General features: G+C 42.7%; 1 protein-coding gene across 3 annotated transcripts in view; it reads right to left on the bottom strand.

Annotated features, from left to right (window-relative positions):
- Positions 1-23,511, bottom strand: part of IKZF1 (IKAROS family zinc finger 1) — a 260,129-nt gene that overhangs the window by 6,713 nt on the left and 229,905 nt on the right. The gene's annotated exons all lie outside the window — the stretch shown is intronic.

The raw sequence follows: 23,511 nt of genomic DNA, 5'->3' as shown, positions 1-23,511 counted from the left end.
CGGAGTGGATGTAACTGCTTCTGGGGCCGCTCTTTCTACTTTTGTGGCCACTCATTAGCTTCATATATATTCACTGCTTCGCCTGCCCACTGGCAGTCCTGGCATCTGTGATTGGTTGCAGTTAGACGTGCTCTCATCCTGTGTGGCAGCGTGTGTGACTGCTTGCAATCACAGATCCTGTCTGCGGGTCTACAATATATCATGGTGTAAAAATAAATAAATGAAAAAAAAAATTGGTGTAGGGTCCCCCTATATTATGATACTTAGCACAGTTTAAGCTTACGGCTATAGGCTGCAGCCCCCGGCCGTGTGCTTAGTTTGGCTGCGTATCAAAGGATTGATGCGGCTTTTGTTTTAAAAAAAAATGTTAAAACCATAAATGATTTTAAAAAAACAGCGTGCGGTCCCCCCAATTTTCATATCCAGCCATATTAAAGCCCAACAGCTGGGGGCTGGCATTCTCAGACTGGAGAGACCAATTCTTATTGGACCCCCCCAGCCTAAAAATAGCAGTCTGTAGTCACCCAGGATTGCTGCACCATTAGACAGTCTCCAAACTTAACCCGTCTCATCCCTATTGCCCTGGTGCAGTGGCAATCAGGGTAATGAGGGGTTAAAAGCAGCTCTCTGCTGCCACTAAACCCTAGATTATTAATGGGAGGTGTCAATGAGACCCGCTCCCATAACTAATCTGTAAGTGGAAGTAAATAAACACAAACACCGAAAAAATCCTTTGAAATAGAATACAAAAAGCCCCACCCTCATTCACCTATTTATTAACCTCCAAAACACCCAGGTCCGACTTAATCCACACGAGGTCCCACAACAATTCTAGCTCTACTACATTTGAAGTGACAGCGCGTGGCCATAGAACTTGACCGCCCAGTGTGAGCTTCAGGCAGAGAATGAGCTGTGTGATGAGCGGTAACATTACTCAGGTTGTTTGCGGTCACAGCTGGAGGTTCCCACGGTCCTCCAACTGTGATCGCAGGGTTGTTTTTTTATTTTATTTCAATCTAGCTATAGTACCCGGGCGTTTATTGGGGGGCCAATAAACATGGGCTTCCCCAGCCAGAGAATACCAGCTCCCAGCTGTCAGCTTTATCATGGCTGCATATCAAAATTCGGTGGGACAGTATACCCGTTATTTAAATTATTTATTTAAATAATTTAAAAAAAAAAAAAGCTTCATGCGGTTCCTCTTATTTTGATACACAGCCAAGATAAGCACATCGCTGGGGGTGCAGTCTGTAGCCATATACTTTATCTTTGCTGGGCAGCATAATACGGGGGAACACTATGCCAATTTTTTTATTTATTTATTTTTACAGCAATAGAGACACACACACACACAGCGCCTCTGATTGCAAGCAGTCAGACATGCTGTCACACAGGTGGGGGTGCGTCTGAGATGTGGGGACTGCCGGTGGGCGAGGGAAACAGTGAATATGTATGAAGTTAATGAGCGGCCCCAGAAGTAGCGTTAGAGCTATGCGGAGACTGCTCCAATCTCCCTATTCCTTCTAACACCATTTTAAAGCTTCAGATTCTGGTCCCCATAGACTTATATGGGGACCGGCATCCGGTCAGTATCCGGGATCAATTCCGGGTCCGAACCAGGGTTTTTCTTTTTTAACCTGGCTGGACCTGCTGATCCCGGGTATCTGCGCGTCAGCCATGACTAATCTGAAACAGATTCTCTTGAAGCATAAAGGGGAATCTGCCACCAGATTTTTCCTACCCCATTTAAGAGCATCTGAGAGAAGCATGATGTAATGGCCAAGACTCAAATTCTAGTGATGTACCATTTGCTGCCTGTTTGCTGCAGTTTTGAAAAAAAAAAACAAAAAACCCCTACTGTTTTATATACTGCATATCTAGCAGTTCTCTGAATTTTGAGCTCTGTATAACCCCGCCCACACCACTAATTGGCAGCTTTGTATGTATACTGTTCATAGGCAGAAATATGTTAATCAGTGGTTCGAGCATAGTTATATAGAGCTTATGAATATGTAGGACTACATTGTCCATGTCCTCTTCATTGCTTGGCCAGGCACAATAGCTGATCCATACAGGTGACTGAGTCTTGTCCTGCTGTTCATCCCTTTTAGGCCGGTTTCACACATCCGGCATTTCGCCGCTTTGCAGAATCCGTCACACTGCAGTACAGTGCAATACAGTACAATGGCATCACGGCAATCTCTGGTCACATGTGAAATGCTGCATGTATGAAACCGGCCTTAGCCTCATTCAAGTGTATACCGTAGGATAAAGTGCAATGTCAAGTACAGCTGTGCTGTAAATTGCTCTAAAAGAAAAGTTTAAGTCTATAATCACATATACTAGTTTTGATACAGGTTGAGTGGCTGATTTCATATGTTGATCTTCTTAGGTCAAAGCCAGATTTGGATTCAAAAGGAATGGGGAATATAAAAGAAGGACTTATACTTATTTCATGCTGGATCTTCTTTTAGCTCCAAAAAGTGCAGTAAAAGATGCACCTCAAACGGTATTAAAATCAGCAGGTGTGTGTTCATCCTTAATCATTTAATGCTGATGACCTGGCCTTGTATTTCACAGAGAAAATAGAAAACATCCACCGAGAGATCTACTCCCAGCCACTAAGCGTTGTGAATCCCATCCCTCCCCACATCCCATCCAGCTCACTTTCCACATTTGACCCAGTCACAGAGGAGGAAGTCTCCAGGCTCCTCTCTTCTTCTCGTCCTACCACTTGCCTTACTGATCCCTTTCCCTCACACCTACTCCAGTCCCTCTCTCCGGTTATCACTACTCACCTAATTAAAATCTTCAATCTTTCTCTCTCTCTTCTGGTATCTTCTCCTTCTCCCTCAAACACTCTATCATTACTCCATTATTAAAAAAACCTTCTCTTGATCCGTCCTGCACAAGCAACTACAGACCAGTCTCCATTATCCCCTTCATCTCCAAACTCTTGGAGCGCCTGGTCTACTCTCGCCTCACCCGCTACCTTTCCACTCACTCTCTTCTAGATCCTTTACAGTCTGGCTTCCACCCTTTACACTCAACAGAAACTGCCCTTGTGCTTTCCTGGTTCTCTTCCTATCTTTCTGGCCGCTCATTCAGTGTATCATTTGCTGGCTCCACATCTTCTCTTCCTCTCACTGTTGGGGTCCCTCAAGGTTCAGTCCTTGGCCCTCTTCTTTTCTCCCTCTACACTGCCCCAATTGGACAGACCATCAGTAGATTCGGCTTTCTGTACCATCTTTATGCTGATGACACACAGCTATACACCTCATCCCCTGAGCTCACCCCCGCTGTCCTACAGAACACAAGTGACTGCCTGACTGCAGTTTGCAACATCATGTCTGATCTCTATCTGAAACGTAACCTTTCCAAAACTGAACTTTTTCTTTTCCCCCCGTCTTCCAACCTGCCATCTCCCTCTCTGTGTGCGGCACAACGATAAGTCCTAGGCTGCAAGCTCGCTGTCTGGGTGTTATACTTGACACTGATCTCTCCTTCACCTCCCACATACAATCTCTTATCCGCTCCTGTCGCTTGCACCTCAAGAACATCTCTAGAATACGCCCCTTTCTCACAATGGAAATGACAAAAACCCTCACCGTGGCCCTGATTCACTCTCGCCTTGACTACTATAACTCTCTATTAATTGGTCTCCCCCTAACTAGACTCTCTCCTCTACAGTCCATCCTTAATGCAGCAGCCAGGGTCACTTATCTGGCTAACCGCTACTCGGATGCCTCTGCTCTGTGCCCGTCATTGCACTGGCTGCCCATATCACAGGATCCAATTCAAACTGCTTGTTCTCACCCACAAAGCTCTCCACAGTGCAGCACCCCCCTACATCTCCACCCTCCTTTCTGTCTATCACCCCACCCGTTCTCTACGCTCTGCAAATGACTTTCGACTAACATTCACACTAATTCGAACCTCCCACTCCCGGATCCAAGACTTCTCCCGAGCCGCACCAATCCTCTGGAACGCTCTACCCCAAGAAGTTAGGATGAATCACAACTCACTCAGCTTCAGATACTCCCTAAAAATGCATCTTTTTAGGGCGGCCTATCACACTCCCTAGCCAAATTAATTTCACATAGTCCCTCCACAACTTCTCAGAACATAACCCCACGTCAAACTCCATGGCACCCAAATGCATCTCAAGGTTCTGGCCAACTGGTTCAGGAAGCCATTATTTATCCCCCATTTCCTTGAGATGGCTGGATTGTCATTGTAAATAAGCACTTGTACCTTGCCCACCCCATCTCATTGTAGATTGTAAGCTCTCACGAGCAGGGTTGTCTTTTTTCCCTCTAAATATTGTATTTTCTATAACTGTTACTTGTTTGTATATGATGCTCCGGAATTGTAAAGCGCTGCGGAATATGTTAGCGCTATAGAAATAAAAGATTATTATTATTATTATACTTTTAGTCTCTTCAGACTTCTGCTTTAGCTACCTAAAGAGTGGGCCAAAAACTGCACCACACTGCTGCATGTGAAGGTTGCTAAACAGCAGTTCTCAGTCCAGCTGAGTTAAAATGTGACATATAATTATATTATTAACATGTTCTTTTTAAAGAACAAGCAATATAGTTTTTCCAGTTTGCTTTAAGATAATGTGTTAGAAGTGAGAATATGACACATCTAAGTGTTTAAATTCATTGCACTTCATTACTTTTGTGGCTTCCTAAACTTTGCTTGTTAGCTAGAAAGGCTGTACTACGCATAAGCAAACCAGTAAAATTAGACAAGACAGGAAACACTTGGGCTCGTGTGTTCTGGAAAATACTGGGCTGGCTATGTGGTTACGAAGGCTGAATATAAACCGCTAACTGAGCAAAGCTATAAATGCTAGGAGTTGTTTTACGTATGTCTAGGTATAATCTTTACTTCTATGGTCTTGGATCTTATTTTTTTTCTTTTTTTCAAAGGTACACACATATGACTAAAGACATTTTTGAGAAAGTTTCCTTTGTTTTTTAAGATTTGCGTTCATTTTATTTTATAACTAACCTAAACCTATATAACAAATAAAAACAACCAGCAAAACAACTGGGCGACATGAAAGGGATTCTAATTTTTATGTTTTTTACTATATATATATATATATATATATATAAATATATATATATATATATATATATATATATATATATATATATATAAATAAATATATATATATATATATATATATATAGTACGGGCCAAAGGTTTGGACACACCTTCTCATTCATAGAGAGTTTTCTTTATTTTCATGACTCTGAAAATTGTAGATTCCCATTGAAGGTATCTAAACTATGAATTAACACATGTGGAATGAAATACTTAAAAAAAAGTGTGAAACAACTGAAAATATGTCTTATATTCTAGGTTCTTCAAAGAAGCCACCTTTTGCATTGATTACTGCTTTGCACACTCTTGGCATTCTCTTGATGAGCTTCAAGAGGTAGTCAATGGAAATAGTCTTCCAACAGTCTTGAAGGAGTTCCCAGAGATGCTTAGCACTTGTTGGCTCTTTTGCCTTCACTCTGCGGTCCAGCTCACCCCCCAAACCATCTTGATTGGGTTCAGGTCTGGTGACTGTGGAGGCCAGGTCATCTGGCATAGCACCCCATCACTCTCCTTCTTAGTCAAATAGCCCTTACACAGCCTGGAGGTGTGTTTGGGGGTCATTGTCTTTTTGAAAAATAAATGATGGTCCAACTAAAAGCAAACCAAATGGAATAGCATGCCGCTGCAAGATGCTGTGGTAGCCATGCTGGTTCAGTATGCCTTCAATTTTGAATAAATCCCCAACAGTGTCACCAGCAAAGCACCCCCACACCATCACACTTCCTCCTCCATGCTTCATGGTATGTAGAGTCCATCCGTTCACCTTTTCTGCGTCGCACAAAGACGCGGCGATTGGATCCAAAGATCTCAAATTTGGACTCATCAGACCAAAGCACAGATTTCCACTGGTCTAGTGTCCATTCCTTGTGTTCTTTAGCCCAAACAAGTTTCTTCTGCTTGTTGCCTGTCCTTAGCAGTGGTTTCCTAGCAGCTATTTTACCATGAAGGCCTGCTGCACAAAGTCTCCTCTTAACAGTTGTTCTAGAGATGTGTCTGCTGCTAGAACTTTGCGTGGCATTGACCTGGTTTCTAATCTGATCTGCTGTGAACCTGCGATTTCTGTGGCTCGTGACTCGGATAATCTTATCCTCCGCAGCAGAGGTGACTCTTGGTCTTCCTTTCCTGGGGCAGTCCTCATGTGAGCCAGTTTCTTTGTAGCGTTTGATGGTTTTTGCCACTGGACTTGGGGACACTTTCAAAGTTTTCCCAATTTTTCGGACTGACTGACCTTCATTTCTTAAAGTAATAATGGCTACTCGTTTTTCTTTACTTAGCTTCTTTTTTCTTGTCATAATACAAATTCTAACAGTCTATTCAGTAGGACTATCAGCTGTGTATCAACCAGACTTTTGCACAACACAAATGATGGTCCCAACCCCATTTATAAGGCAAGAAATCCCACTTATTAAACCTGACAGGGCACACCTGTGAAGTGAAAACCATTTCTGGTGACTACCTCTTGAAGCTCATCAAGAGAATGCCAAGAGTGTGCAAAGCAGTAATCAAAGCAAAAGGTGGCTAGTTTGAAGAACCTATAATATAAGAAATATTTTCAGTTGTTTCACACTTTTTTGTTAAGTATTTCATTCCACATGTGTTACTTCATAGTTTTGATGCCTTCAATATGAATCTTCAATTTCCAGAGTCATGAAAATAAAGAAAACTCTTTGAATGAGGTGTGTCCAAACCATTGGTCCGTACTATATATATATATATATATATATATATATATACAGTATATATATATATTTTATTTATGTTTTTACTTTTTTCTTTTTTAGTTCCCCGAATCCCCCAATAATTTGATTGCTTATACTATATACTGCAATACTTTATTATTGCAGTATATAGCATAAATCACAGTCTCCTAGTAAAGGGAATGTTAGTCGGATTTCACCCCCATGTAGCTCTTCCTATGAAAAGTCCAGTAGTACCTAAACATTGCTAGTCCATTCCTCCATTACTGATAGATTAGCGTTTTAATGTATATGCAAATGAGGCAGAATATCTATCTGTAGATCTGAAGCCTCTGTCACTCCAGCTCTATTCCGTACTCCTACATCACTGACAGCCTCTATGCTGTGTGCCTTCAGGAAAAGGAGATCTTAGTCAAGCAGCAGGAGGCGGTACTGGGTGGGGAATAGTGCTGGAATAACAGAGGCTTCAAATTTACAAATAGCTCTATAGTTTCATTTTGATGTCAAGGTCTCAGAAATTGAAGAAAAGACTGGCCGTATAAAGGTATTACTGGATTTGTCTTTTAAAAGCTACATGCAATTGTAAAACGTTTGTGGTGTAACATAGTTTGTAAGGCGGAAGAAAGACATTATGTCCATCTAGTTCAGCCTATTTTTAGTGCAGCTGTTCTGCAGTGTTGAACCAGGGGAAGGTAAAACCCACAGAGTAGGAGCCAATTTTCTTCATAGGGAAAAATATTATTTCCCGACTCCTAATCTGAGTCAACTATCTACCTGTAATATTATGTTATTCATAACCTTCTATACTGTTGCTTTCAAGAAAAGCATCCATTCCTCTCTTAAATTCATTCAGTGAGTTGACCATCACCCCTTCCCCAGGAAGAGAGTTACAGAGATTCACTGCTCTTACCATGAAGAACCCTCTTCTATGCTGATGTAGAAATTTTCTTTCCTCGAATCGAAGAGAATGCCCCCTTGTTCTTGTTCTTGTCACAGTCCTTGGCATAAACAGATCATGGGAGAGATCTCTGTATGGCCCTCTGATATACTTGTACATATTTATTAGGTCTCCCCTAAGTCTTCTCTTTTCTAGAGTAAATAGACCTAATTTTGATAACCTTTCTGGGTATTGTAATGCACCCACTCCACTTATTATTTTAGTTGCCCGCCTCTGAACCCTTTCAAGTTCAGTAATGTCTTTCTTGAGCACTGGCGCCCAAAATTGCACACAATACTCCAAGTGTGGTCTGACGAGTGATTTGTACAGAGGGAGAATGATGTTTTCATCTCGTGCCCCCAGACCTCTTCTAATGCATCCCATCACCCATTTGCTTTGGTGGCAGCTGCCTGACACTGGGCACTCCAATTTAGCTTCTTATTGACTAAGATGCTTAAGGGGTATGTTGCACGTTGCGACATCGCTACTGCGATATTGTCGGGGTCAAATCGAAAGTGACGAACATCCGGCGCCAGTAACGACGTCGCAATGTGTAAAGCCTAGATGCACTGATAAATGATCGCAAAAGCGTCGTAAATCGGTGATCTGTGTAGTGTCGGTCATTTCCATAATTTCGCTGCAGCGACAGGTACGATGTTGTTTTTTGTTCCTGCGGCAGCACACATCGCTGTGTGTGAAGCTGCAGGAGCGAGGAACATCTCCTTACCTGACTCCAGCAGCTAAGCAGAAGGAAGGAGGTGGGCGGGATGTTTACGTCCCGCTCATCTCCGCCCCTCCGCTTCTATTGGCCGCCTGACTTGTGACATCTCTGTGACATCGCACGACCCGCCGCCTTAGGAAGGAGGCGGGTCGCCGGCCAGAGCAACATCGCAGGGCAGGTAAGTGCGTGTGACGCTGCCGTAGCGATAATGTTCGCTACGGCAGCTATCACAAGATATGGCATGTGCGACGGGGGCGGGTACTATCGCGCTCGGCATCGCTATCATCGGTTAGCGATGTCGCAGCGTGCAAAGTACCCCTAAGTCTTTTTCCATGTCTGATTTCCCCAGCAGTTTCCCATTTAGTAAGTAATCGTAGCATCTGTTTCTCCTTCCCATGTGCATAACCTTACATTTATCAGTGTTAAACCTCATTTGCCATTTTTCAGCCCAATTCTCCAATTTACTCAAATCCATCTGTAGTTGCAAGCTGTCCTCCTTTGTGTTAACTACCTTACATAGTTTTGTATCATCTGCAAATACTGATATTTTATTCTGTAAGCCATCCACCAGATCATTAATAAATATATTAAAAAGTAGAGGTCCCAGTACAGACCCTGTGGTACCCCACTAGTAACCCTGGCCCAATATGAGAATGCACCATTAATAACCACTCTTTGTTTTCTATCACTAAGCCAGCTACCTACCCATCTACACACATATTCCCCGAGCCCAAGCTTTCTCATTTTACTTATCAATCTTTATGTGGGACAGTGTCAAATGCTTTAGTAAAGTCAAGATAAATGACATCCAATGATTCTTCTCGGTCCATGTGAGAGCTTACATCCTCATAAAAGCTGATCAGGTTAGTTTGACAGGAGCGATCCTTCATAAATCCATGTTGATATGGAGTTAAACATTTATTAACATTGAGACATTCCATAATAGCATCCCTTAAAAATCCTTCAAACATTTTACCCACAACAGATGTTAAGCTTACCGGACTATAGTTTCCAGGTTCCCTTTTAGATCCCTTTTTGAATATTGGTACCACATTTGCTAGCCGCCAATCCAGTGGAACAGACCCAGTTTCTATAGAGCAGTGATGGCGAACTTATGGCACGAGTGCCAGCCGGGGCACGCAGAGCCCTTTCTGCCGGCACACGCGCTGTCGCCTAATCCTGCCGCTTTGCACTGCTGGTGTGGTCACGCCGTCAGTTCAAAGTTGTGTTGGAGCAGGGGAGACATATCTCCTCGCTCTGACACTCCTCCTCTCCTAGGCTGCAGTAAGTGGCGCCGGTGTAATGATGTCTTCTGGCCGCGCGGGAACTGAGGACCCAGCGGAGCGCAGCGTTGGAGCGGGTGCTGGAAGGTGAGTTGAGTGTTTTTTTTTTTAACTTGTGTGCGGCTGTGCCAAGGTTGGGAGGGGGGGCAGTGCCAGCATGGGGGAAACATACATGCAAGCACGGGGGAAACATACATGCCAGCATTGGGAAAACAAGCATGCCAGGAGGGGGGAAACATGCATATCAGGATGGGGGAAACGTACATGCCAGGATGGGGGAAACATGCATGCCAGGATGGGGAAAACATGCATGCCAGGATAGAGGAAACAAACATACATGCCAGGGTAGGGAAAACATGCATGTCACGATGGGGGAAACATACATGCCAGCATGGGGTAAACATACATGCCAGGATGGGGAAAACATGCATGCCAGGATGGGGAAAAAATACATGTCAGGATGTAGAAAACATACATGCCAGGATGGGGGAAGCATGCATGTCAGGATGGAGAAAACATACATGCCAGGATGGGGAAAACATGCATGCCAGGATGGAGAAAATATACATGCCAGGATGGGGAAAAAATACATGTCAGGATGGGGAAAACATACCTGCCAGGATCGAGAAAACATACAAGCCAGGATGGGGAAAACATGCATGCCAGGATGGGGAAAACATGCATGCCAGAATGTGGAAAACATACATGCCAGGATGTAGAAAACATGCATCCCAGGATGGGAAAAACATGCATGTCAGGATGGGGAAAACATACAGTACATGTCAGGATTGGGAAAACATACATGTCTGGATGGGGGAAACATACATGTCAGGATTGAGAAAACATATATGCCAGGATGGGGGAAACATGCATGCCAGGATGGAGAAAACATACATGTCAGGATGGGGAAAACATACATGTCAGGATGGGGGGAACATACATGTCAGGATGGGGGAGACATACATGTAAGGATGGGGAAAACATACATGCCAGGATGGGGAAAGCATGCATGTCAGAATGGGGGAAACATGCATGCCAGGATGGGGGAAACATGCATGTCAGGATGGAGAAAACATGCATGCCAGGATGGGGAAAACATGCATGCCAGGGTAGAGGAAACATACATGCCAGAATGGGGGAAATATGCATGCCAGGACGGGGGAAACATACATGCCAGGCTGGGAGAAACATGCAGGGATGGAGAAAACATACATGCCAGGATGGGGAAACATACATGTCAGGATGGGGAAAATATACATGTCAGGATGGGGAAAACATGCATGCCAGGATGGGGAAAACATACATGCCAGGATGGGGGAAGCATGCATGTTAGGATGGAGAACACATACATGCCAGGATGGGGAAAACATGCATGCCAGGATGGAGAAAACATACATGCCAGGATGGGGAAAAAATACATGTCAGGATGGGGAAAACATACATGCCAGGATAGAGAAAACATACATGCCAGGATGGGGAAAACAGGCATGCCAGGATGGGGAAAACATGCATGCCAGAATGGGGAAAACATACATGCCAGGATGTAGAAAACATGCATCCCAGGATGGGGAAAACATGCATGTCAGGATGGGGAAAACATGCATGCCAGGATGGGGAAAACATACATGCCAGGATGGGGGAAGCATGCATGTCAGGATGGAGAAAACATACATGCCAGGATGGGGAAAACATGCATGCCAGGATGGAGAAAACATACATGCAAGGATGGGGAAAAAATACATGTCAGGATGGGGAAAACATACATGCCAGGATAGAGAAAACATACATGCCAGGATGGGGAAAACAGGCATGCCAGGATGGGGAAAACATGCATGCCAGAATGGGGAAAACATACATGCCAGGATGTAGAAAACATGCATCCCAGGATGGGGAAAACATGCATGTCAGGATGGGGAAAACATGCATGTCAGGATTGGGAAAACATACATGCCAGGATGGGTGAAACATGCATGCCAGGATAAAGAAAACATACATGCCAGGATGGGGAAAACATGCATGTCAGGAGAGGGAAAACATACATGTCAGGATGGGGAAAACATACATGTTAGGATGGGGGAAACATATATGTCAGGATGGGGGAAACATACATGCCAGGATGGGGAAAACATGCATGCCAGGATGGAGGAAACATACATGCTAGGATGGGGGAAACATACATGACAGGATGGGGAAAACATGCATGTCAGGATGGGTGAAACATGCATGTCAGGATGGGGAAAACATGCATGCCAGGATGGAGGAAACATACATGCCAGGATGGGAGAAACATGCAGGGATGGGGAAAATATTCCTGCCGGGATGGAGGAAACATACATGCCAGGATGGGGGACCCATGCATGCCAGGATGGGGAAACATGCATGCCAAGATGGGGGAAACATTCACGGCAGGATGGGGACAATATACAGGGATGGGGAAACATACATGCCAGGATGGGGGAAACATACATGCCAGGATGGGGGAAACATGCAGGGATGGGGAAAACATACATGCCTGGATGGGGGAAACATGCATGACAGGATGGGGAAAACATGCCAGGATGGGGTACATTTACCAGAAAGGGGAACATTTACCAGGATGGGGGAACATGTTGGGTCGGGGAAACATGACGGGATGGGGTACATTTACCAGGATGGGGGAACATGTCGGGATGGCAAAGATTTACCAGGATGGGGGAACATGTCAGGATAGGGAATATTTACCAGGATGGGGGAACATTTTGGGATGGGGAACATTTACCAGGAAAGGGAACATGCCAGGAAGTTGGACATTTACCAGGATGGGGTTACATTTATCAGGATTGGAGAACATTTACCAGGATTGGGGAACATTTACCAGGATTAGGGAACATTTACCAGGAATCGGGTACATTTACCATGATGAGATACATGCCGGGATGGGAGAACATTTACCAGGATGAGAAATACTTTCCAGGATGGGGAATATTTACCAGGATGGGGAATATGCTGGGATGGGGCACATTTACCAGGATGGGCCATGATGCGGACAAATATATCAGAAAGTAGGAAATATATATCAGGATGGGGGACATGTTTACCAGGAAGTGGCCTAGGAAGGGGGACATAACTACCCAATGAAGGGGGAGGGGAGCAACTCATACGTCTTTATGGGATTTCAAGATGTTCAGACTTTGAAATGTAGATTGGGATTACAGGGTGAAATCTGATTGCATTCCATGCTAAAATCTCTGTCTAATATGCTGCAATTTTTTCCAGAAAGATCAATCCAACTGCTGTGTCTGGAAAGGGCAGTGGCAGTGGCTCAGCTTCAATGTGTGGTAAGCATGCATGAGCGTGATGCCCCCTGCTGAAGAGAAGACTGCAAAGGTAAGCTTAAAATCATTTATTTATTTAATAGGATTGGTTGGCACTTCGAGAAAAAAATTGGGTTTAGGGCTACAGTTTGGGCACTCGGCCTGTGAAAGGTTCGCCATGACTGCTATAGAGTCTTTAAATATAAGGAATATAGGCCTGTCTATCACATTACTTAACTCCCTTAACACCCGAGGATGAATGCCATCAGGGCCTGGTGATTTGTCAATTTTAATGTTACTAAGTCGGTTCTGCACTTCTTCCTGGGTTAGGCAGGTCATACTTAATGGGGCATTTACATGATCACTCTGCAATTCCCCTGGCATATGCTTTTCCTGTATGAACACAGTTGAGAAAAAAGTACTTAAAACATTTGCTTTTCCCACATCGCTCTCTATGATTTTACCCTCATTGTTCTTTAAAGGGCCGACACCATCAATTTTAATTTTTTTGCTGTTTATATAATTAAAGAATAGTTTGGGATTTGTTTTGCTTTCCTTAGCAATGTGTCTCTCAGTTTCTACTTTTGCTAAATGTATTTGTTTTTTACACATTTTATTTTTTTCTCTATATCTTTTTAAGGCTTCTTCGCTGCCTTCTTGTTTTAGCTTCTTAAATGCCTTTTTCTTATTATTTATTGCCCTTTTACATCCTTATTTAGCCACATTGTTTTTCTCCTGTTCCTAGCTCTTTTATTTCCATACGGTTGGCTAGCTCGCAGTGGGTGTTTAATACAGATTTAAAAATTTCCCATTTATTTTCTGTGCTCCTATTTTCGAGGACATTGTCCCAATCAATTTGGTGAAGGTCTTCTCTAAGCTGATCAAACTTTTCTTTCCTGAAATTCAGCGTTTATGTAACCCCCCTCCAAGGCACCTTACTGAAGGACAAGTGGAATTGCATTATATTGTGGTCACTATTCCCTAGGTGCCCATCCACTTGTACGTCTGTTATTCTATCTGGCCTGTTGCTTAAAATTAAGTCCAGTAGGGCTGTCCCTCTAGTTGGGCCCGTCACAAGTTGGGACAGATAATTATCCTTGGTTACTGACAGAAAACCTGCTGGCAAATTATCTTTAATGGAAGTCTGTTAGCACAAAATGACTGTTGAAACCTAGCACCAAGGCACTCAGTGCACCCAAACATTGAGGTGCAGGTTCCTACCTACTTGTTTTCCCACTCCCCCCCTTTATCTTTGATTGACAGCTCTGGCTTTATAAACTCTGAGAAGGGCTGAGATAAATGGAAAGCAAATAGGTGGAAAGTGCACCTAAGGCTAGGTTCACACACTGCGTTTTTTTGACGCTGCGTTTTTGTGCGTTTTTTGCGCCAAAAACCGCACAAAAACGCACCCGCGGCAAAAAAATGTGGCAAAAAATGCACGCGTTTTGCCGCGATTTGGTGCGTTTTTTGCTGCGTTTTTGCTCACTGCGTCTTTATGCGTTTTTTATCAGTGAACAAAAAAAAAGGTCTGATGTCATTTCCTTCTTCAATGTGTTCTTCATTCTCCACTAGTGTATCCAGAAGAGCAGACAGCTGCAGAACTACAAGGCTCAGCATACTCCATCCAATAGTGTATGCAGGAGAGCAGACAGCAGCTGTCAAACTACAAGGCTCAGCATCCTCCTTCCAGGACTGTATGCAGGATTTCTTTGCCCCCCCCAAACAAAAAAAATGACGTGGGCTTCGCCATATTTTTGTATGCTAGCCGGGTACAGCAGGCAGGTACGGGCTGCCCCCAACCCCCAGCTGCCTATTTGTACCCGGCTGGGAACCAAAAATATAGGGAAGCCCTTTTTTTTTTAATTATTTCATGAATTTCATGAAATAATTTAAAAAAAAAAAATGACGTGAGCTTCACCCAATTTTTGAGTCCAGCCGGGTACAACTAGGCAGCTGGGGATTGGAATCCACAGTGCAGGGTGCCCATGCTTTCTGGGCACCCACGCTGTGAATTGCAGTCCCGCAGCCACACCAGAAAATGGCGCTTTCATAGAAGCGCTATCTTCTGGTGCTGTATCCAACTCTTCCAGCTGCCCTGATGCCGGGTGGCTCGCTGGGTAATAATGGGGTTAGGGCTAGCTGTATAGCTGGCCCTAAGCCCGAAATTCATGGTGTCACGCCAATATTAGACATGGCCACCATGAATTTGTAGTAAAGATAAAAAAAAAAAAAACACACAGAAAAATATTTTTATTAGAAATAAAACACAACACAATTAGTGACTCAATCTTTATTGAAATAAAGAACCCCCCTCCGCAGTAATCCTGGGTCAAGGGTCCCGCGCCGTCCAATCCGGATCCAATATCATCTGATCGGTTTGCTGGAAGGCAAAGCGATCAGATGATGTGTCAGGTTCTAGGGGCTGAATCACATCACACATCAGCTGATTGTATAAAAGCCGATTATACAATCAGCTGATGCATCGGTGCAAAAAAAAAAAAAACTCACTTATGTGCTGATTACCGGCAGCTCCTGGAGCGATGGGGAGGGAGTCTGATCCCGGCCGATCGCTGCAGCAGCTGCCGGTAATCAGGGATGAAGTCTCCTGACGCATCCGCTGATAACCGGCTGGGCGTCGGCGTCAGCCCGAGACTTACGATCAGCTGATGCGTCAGGTGACTGCATCAGGTGATCCATCGCCAGGTCCTGCATCCTGCAGTTATACGTACCCGGGGAGACTGCACACACCCGGAGCGGCGGTACCAGTAGGAGGATCTGGGAGCGGGCATGGCACCGGGAGTCTGCAGACAGGTGAGTATAACTTTTTTTTTTCTACTGTTCACTTTTGTTTTCGCAGCCGCTTCCACTTCCCGCCCAAACATGGCGCCGCACGGCAGCATACATGCACAGGATGGGAGGTGGAAGCGGCGGTGACGGTACCGGGAGGATTCACGCTTCTGTGTTTACTAACAGAAGGAATCCTCTTCCTGTACACGTCACTTTACTACCCACCTCCTGCGTTTATAGCTGCATTTTTGGTCTTAGAAACGCACCAAAACACACCAAAACGCAGCTATTTGCGTTTCTCATTGCGTCTTTCAACATCCCATTGCACTCAATGGATGAAAAGCGCAGTGAAAAACGCGGGAATAATTGACATGCTGCGTTTTTGTGGCACCACAAAAACGCAGCTGAAAAAAAACGCTGTGTGCAGACAGCAAAAATGAAAACTCATAGACTTTGCTGGGGAAGCAAAGTCATGCAGTTTTCTGAGCAAAAACGCACCCGAAAACTGCGCAAAAACGCCGCGAAAAATGCACTGTGTGAACTTACCCTAAATGTTAGGCCATGCAATTGTGCACCAAGTGCCTATACTTGGTTTGAACGGCATTCTGTAATGATAAACTCCTGATGAGGTCAGCCACAGGAGTACTGTCATTCCTGAAGTACCTTGAGCTTTAAAATCTGGCATTTTTTTGCCATCTTAAAAAAATCATGTGCACACACTCTTAAATGGGATCAACAGGTTATCCTGTTTTCATTTACCATCTTTAGCAGGACATAACAAGGAGTCTGCATCATTTTTGTGTTATGTTGCAATCTGCTCTAATGATAAATTTGGCTAAAAACAAAAATGTTACCTTTTATTAGGATGCAAAACTATTCCTTGAGAAGAGACTTAATTATCCTTATTAGCCATACTATGGGACAGTGCAGATGCAACAATTGAATCCATTCCTGTAAGGGATCACACATCGGTTTTTCTCGTATGAATTCTATCCTTGTTTTTCATGGACAGACCTCGTATATATTAGCCTATGTATCTGTTCATATATCCGCATATTTTTGTGATCTGAGTGGTCCACACAAAACCACGAAGACTTGCACGATTTTGATGTGAGTCTGAGATCAATTTTGCCAATGCAAGTCTATGGGTCCACGAAAAAAATCAGAAAGCTTTTTTTCATTGATTAAAAATTGATGGCAAAAAGTGACACACTGACCAAATTTCGATGACACTCTTGATGGCACTCAGATTAATAATGGCGATGTAACTCTGAGCATTTTTTTACGTACAAGAGAAATCACTGACGTCTGAAGCCCTAAGGCTGTGGTCACAGGACTTAGGCTATGTGTCCACGGTAGAATGTACCTGCGGACTTTTCTGCCTGAAAATCCGCGACTTTCGCAGCAAATCCGCACCCGCGGATTTGCCGCGGATTTACCGCGGATTTGCCGCGGATTTGCCGCAGATTTTGATGTGGATTTTTTTTTTTTTTCCCATTCTATACCCAAATCCGCACCAAAATCCGCAACAAACAATTGACATGCTGCAGATTTTTCCGGATCAAAATCCGCGGCAAATCCGCAGCGGAAAAATCCGCAGCATGGACACAGCATTTCCAAAATGCCATTGAAATGGCTTGGAAGTGCCGCTGCTGCAGATTTTCGGCAAATCCGCGGCAAATCCGCGGCAAAATCCGCGGTAAATCCGCAGCGTGGGCACATAGCCTTAGAATGTTTTTGCATCATGTTAAAAATATATATATAGAGAACGGGTTTATGCCGTGCTAAAAAACCACTGTTGTCAAGATATTAATAAAAATCTCTTTTATTTATTTATTTTAAATAAAAGAGATTTTTATTAATATCCTGACAACAGTGGTTTTTTAGCGCGGCATAAACCCGTTCTCTATATTTATATATTTGCCACGTTTCCACTGGGCCGCTGCTTGAACCACGCGGACACACACATGCTCAGCAAGGGGTTGTGACTGGCACAACCTCACCAGGTGAGTGTACCTTTCTATACTTTCATACGGTTATTACCGGGTAAGACCCTATTGCGCCTTTTGTTTCCCCTTCTCTAGCAGTCTTTGCATCATGTTGAAAGATACAGATTTCCATTCTTTAGGCTTAGAAAGAACAGCACATGTAACACAGGATGTAACCGGACTGCCCTGAGCTCACAGTACAGGATCTGATCTGGTCTTTTACATTGAAAATACTATCCTGCTTTTCAATTTGTCTTTGAAAAAAAGGTTTATGATTTCATTATATGTCACAAATATAAAACTTGCCTATGATCTTGTTAAAGCTATTTATTTTATTCAAATCTTATAGAGAAGTTTGCTTGTTTTCCCTATCTAGGTTTGCGCTTTGTGAGGAAGGTAAAAAATTGTTTATCACTAGAAGTCCCAGAAATTTTGAGCTCCTACCTGAAGTCCCGAAAGAGGGTCAAATGACATACAATAAACTGAATAGAACTAACTAGAAACTAAATGGCTAAACTCAATGGAAAACAACAACCTCCTGTGGTGCGATAGTAATGGCCTTAATTACAGAACAAAAGACGGTGATTATAGGAAGTTAGCTAAAATCCTTCAGGTCATTCAACCCGTCTCTGGGTTCCAAAGGTAGAAATGTTAAATGACCCCGCTCTGGGACTTCTAGTGTTAAAAGAACTGAAGTCCTCAGTGGTTGATACCTGTTAATGGCTAACTGAAAAGATGGTAATAATAGCAAGCTTTCCAGACTACGTAGATCTCTTCATCAGGCTCAGCCTGATGAAGAGACCTGCATAATCTGGAAAGCTTGCTATTATTACCATCTTTTCAGTTAGCCATTAACAGGTATCAACCACTGAGGACTTCAGTTCTTTTAAACAATTGTTTATCTCTACTGGCTAACACAGTAAAAGATATATTTTACATGTAAGGAAGGTATCAGCTAACAGAATACTGTAAATTAGAGCATGCACACATTAGTCGAGACTGTGGTCACAAGATGTAGTTGTGATTTCACGGCAGCAGTAACATCAACAAAGACCAGAGCCATCAGCAGAAGCAGCGGCAGAGTTGCGGGCGGTAGTGAAAGCTGATTTCGGATTTTTTCCTGTGTATCTATACTATTTTCATAATAATATCTGCAGTGGTGTATACCATGGTGGATTTTGCTCCAACATTTCCAGTGCAGAAAAATCACTGTGGGGTAAATACCACAGGGGAGTAAATACCTGTGGGGTAAAGCAAGGACACAAATGTCATTCTCGCTTCTCATATGTATGCCAGGCATTAATGTGGATTTGATCAAACAATGTATAACCTTAATGTACACAAGAACCAGAGATGAGTGACAATCTGTTCCCTACCATGTTATTGGGTTAGTGAAGGCACTAGTACATAGATGAAACAGTGATAAAATCAAAAGGGAAGGTTAAAAAGATTTAAAGAAAAAGAAAATGAATTTATTAGTGATCTAATAATTTTAGCAATACAGAATGATTCATGTGAAATATTTTTCTACCAATTTTAGTGGTTGCTCGCTCAATTGACCCCAGCTAAAAGCACTAAACAGTAAAGGGTGCTTTACACGCTGCGACATCGCTAACGATATATCGTCGGGGTCACGTCGTTAGTGATGCACATCCAGCGCCGTTAGCGACATCGCAGCGTGTGACACCAAGGAGCAACGATCAACGATCGCAAAAGTGTCAAAAATCATTGATCAATGACACGTCACTCCTTTTCATAATATCATTGCTGCTGCAGGTATGATGTTGTTCGACGTTCCTGCGGCATCACACATCACTATGTGTGACACCGCAGGAACGACGAACATCTCCTTACCTGCGTCTACCGGCAATGAGGAAGGAAGGAGGTGGGCGGCATGTTCCGGCCGCTCATCTCCGACCCTCCTGTGCTATTAGGCGGCCACTTAGTGACGTCGCTATGACACCAAGCGCACCTCCCCCTTGAAGGAGGGATTGTTCGGCGGTCACAGCAACGTCGCTGAAAAGGCATGTGCGTGTGACGCTGCCGTAGCGATAATGTTCGCAACGGCAGCAATCACCAAATGTCGCACGAACGACGGGGGCGGGTGCTATCGTGCACGACATTGCTAACTATCGCTAGTGATGTCGCAGCGTGTAGAGCACCCTTAAGCCAACTCCCATTGTTGTCACCAGATGATCAAAACTTGAACAAAATAAACAAATGTTGGTAATGAAAACATTCAACCTTTCCAACAAGTTGTGGTTTTTAACTACACCATTTGCTTTATGACATAATGTACTAAACATGGGAAAAAAAATCCCACTGTGTTTAAATGATGAAAAAATTCCAACATTGTTTTTATGACATTCATTGTGTGCTAAAAATGACATTGAGACATAACAAAATTCTCCAGTGGTTACGATTACAGTGATAACAAACTTGTATTTTTTTCAAGTGGTTATAAAAAATTTGTAAAAAAAAAAACAATTGACAAAAAATGTAGTTTGTGTTTCCATTTTCGAAGCTCCAACCTGGTTTTTTTTTTCTATTGTGGGTTGTTTTTTTGCACTGCAGGCTGACACTTTTATTTTCACATTTTTGGTGTAGATATGATGTTTTGATCACTTTTTGATACATCATCTTAGGAAACTGTGGCAGCTGAAGATCAAAAATTCATGTCACGGTTTCAGTGCTGACGGCACTTACGTTGTTGGGGCTCATGTAAGGTTGTTATGTTACGCAAACCCTGAGCCCAATCACCTTTCAACATATAAGTATTTAAACCATTTCGGGACGGCCGACAGTATATAAACGTTCGCTTCTGCTGCTCCTTGTGCAGAGCCAACGTTTATCAATGGTCTGCATTCAGGAGGGGATCTCGACCCCTCTGCATGCTGCCATCATGCGATTTCCAGTGCAGAAGGATAGATCTGCCCAGAGACATCACCAGGATGTGATTAGATCAGGTTCTGGTGATGTTTACCCTTTGCGATTGTCTATCTGCTGTGATCAATAGTGATCATGGCACATAGACGTTTCAGAGGTACAAAGAGCTGCTTCTCTTACCTCTCCCGCGCCTCCTGTGTCACGATCGCTGAGGACCTGAGGGTTGTAATGGCAACCGGAGGTCACATGACTCCGGGACTGCCATGTATGGTGGCCTGTGAGACCCAGCAAGCAGCACGATCTGACAGGCGATCTGCACCCTGACACTGCCAGTATAATGCATTGCTACGCTGCTGCTGCTGCTGCATGACAATGCATCATACCAGTGATCAGAGTAACAAAAATTAAAGTCCCATATGTGGATTAGGTAAAAAAAAAAAAAAGAAAACTAAAGAAAAACTTGCAAAATGTAAAAAAAGAAGAAAAAAAAATTATGCCGAAAAATACATTTATTTGTATAAAAATAAAACAAACAAAAAACACAGAAAAAGTGCATATATTTGGTATCAACGCATCCGGCCCGACCTGATCTATAAAACTGTCACACTATTTAACCCCTTTAGTGAACAGTTTAAAAAATGCATAAAATAGGATTTTTCATCATAGTGCAGAAAAAAAGTGGAATAAAATCCAATCAAAAAGTTGAACATCAACAAATATGGTATTACTGAAAACTACACCTTGTCCTGAAAAAAATGAGCTGCCACAGGGCTCCATCAGAGGAAAAATAAAAAAGTTATAGCTCTGAGAATACAGCAATGCAAACATTTTTTTTTTCTAAAAAATAGTCTTTATTGTGTAAAAGCGGCAAAACATAAAAAAAATATAAATGTGGTATCAGTGTAACCATATTGACCCAAGGAATGAACCTGTGTTGTTACTTTTACCAAACAGTGGATGGCACAACCCCCCCCCCCAAAAAAAAACAATTTCTGAATTGCCATTTTATGGTAAAAGTACATAGCAAAAATGAGAATAAAAAATGATCTAAAAATGTTATGTGCTCGAAAATGGTACCAATAGAAACGTCACCTCGTACCGCAAAAAACAAGAGCTCACATGCATGACTCTCCAAATGTGACATGGCGTCCACAATCTATTACAGACAATTGTGCGCTCTAAAATTCAAAGCCCTACTGTGCGCCCAAACAATTGATTTCTACCACATAAGAGGATTTGGCGTGCTCAGTAGAAATTGCACAATACATCTTATGGTGTATTTTCTCTTGTTACCCTTGTAAAAATGCAAAATTTGAGGCTAAAGTAACATTTTTGCGGGAAAAAGTTAAATTTTCATTTTTCCTTCCCCATTGCTTTAGTTCTTGTGAAGAACCTAAAGGGTTAATAAACGTCTTGGATGTGGTTTTGAGCAGTTTGAGTAGTGCAGATTTTAGAATGGGGTCACTTTTGGGTGTTTTCTATCACCCAAGCCTCTCAAAGTTACTTCAAATGTGATGTGGTTCCTAAAAAATGGTTTTGTAAATTTTGTTGGAAAAATGAGAAATTGCTGATGAACTTTAAACCCTTCTGACTTCCTAACAAAAAAATCATGTTTCAGAAATTGCGCAGATGTAAAGTAGGCATGTGGGAAATGTTATTTATTAACTATTTTTTCTAACATAACTTTCTTGTTTAAGGGCATAAAAATTTTAATTTTCAAAATTGTAAAATTTTCAAAATTTTGGCCAAATTTTTGATATTTTTGAAAATAAACACAAAATACATCATCTTACTTTTACCCCTATCCTGAAGTACAATATGTCACGAAAAAACAGTCTCAAAATCCCCCGGATCCGTTCAAGCGTTCCAAAGTTATAACCTGTCAAAGTGACACTGGTCAGAAATGAAAAAATTGGCTCTGGCATGAAGGCATTTACAGAAAGTGAACGGTAGCCACAGCTCTCCCTTACTGTTGATTACTCAAACGTCTGAAGGTGGGGATAGCGAAGCCAGCAGTGATTGGGGGCACTGCTCGCTTGATGTCACAACCTCATGTGAGCTCTGGGAATGCGAGAGCAACCACCGCTGGAAACGTGCCAGCAACAGAGGTGAGTATAAACATTTTTATTTTAATGGGGCAAAACATGGGAAGTGAGAAGGTGTTGGTGTAGTAGTAGACAACCCCTTTAGAATGAAAAAAATTAAAATGCCAGAATTTTGCATCTTCAGTTGGCACAGCTGCCTAAGATGATGCAACAAGAAGTGATCAAAACATTGTATGTATCCCAAAACCCTTTTAAAGTGTTTAAATACATTATATTTTTTCACAAACTTTTCTGGATATACCAAATATGCTTATTATTTATTTTATTTCTTTCATTTTATAACCAGAAACAGGCGTTATTCAGGCAAAAAGCTTTTTAAAAATTTATATATATATATACATATATATACACACATTTTTAAAACCTTTTTTCATCACAATCTGTGCTTCAGCTATGAAGGGATGATGGGAGCCAGCGAGTAGACTCGCCAGCAATAGCATCTTTTAAAAGTGATTGGAGTGAGTGTTGGTTGCACAGCTGGTATCTGCTGGATATGGTGCAGGTTCAGCTCCTCTCCTGAGCCGACCCCATAAATTGGGACCCAACTAAGGTCGTACTATCACATCCCACATTGGGAAGAGGTTAAATATACCTAATATAATTTGCTTTTCGGTATATATTCATATTGTTATATACTATATGGATGCTCCAAAGGTAATGTGCAAACGTGCTGGCAATTTTATGGATCTAATATAG

The sequence above is a fragment of the Anomaloglossus baeobatrachus genome, chromosome 6, assembly GCF_048569485.1.
Source record: "Anomaloglossus baeobatrachus isolate aAnoBae1 chromosome 6, aAnoBae1.hap1, whole genome shotgun sequence".
Classification (NCBI taxonomy): domain Eukaryota; kingdom Metazoa; phylum Chordata; class Amphibia; order Anura; family Aromobatidae; genus Anomaloglossus; species Anomaloglossus baeobatrachus.
Note: the sequence above shows the minus strand (reverse complement) of the source record. Positions and strands in the feature narration are given on the sequence as shown.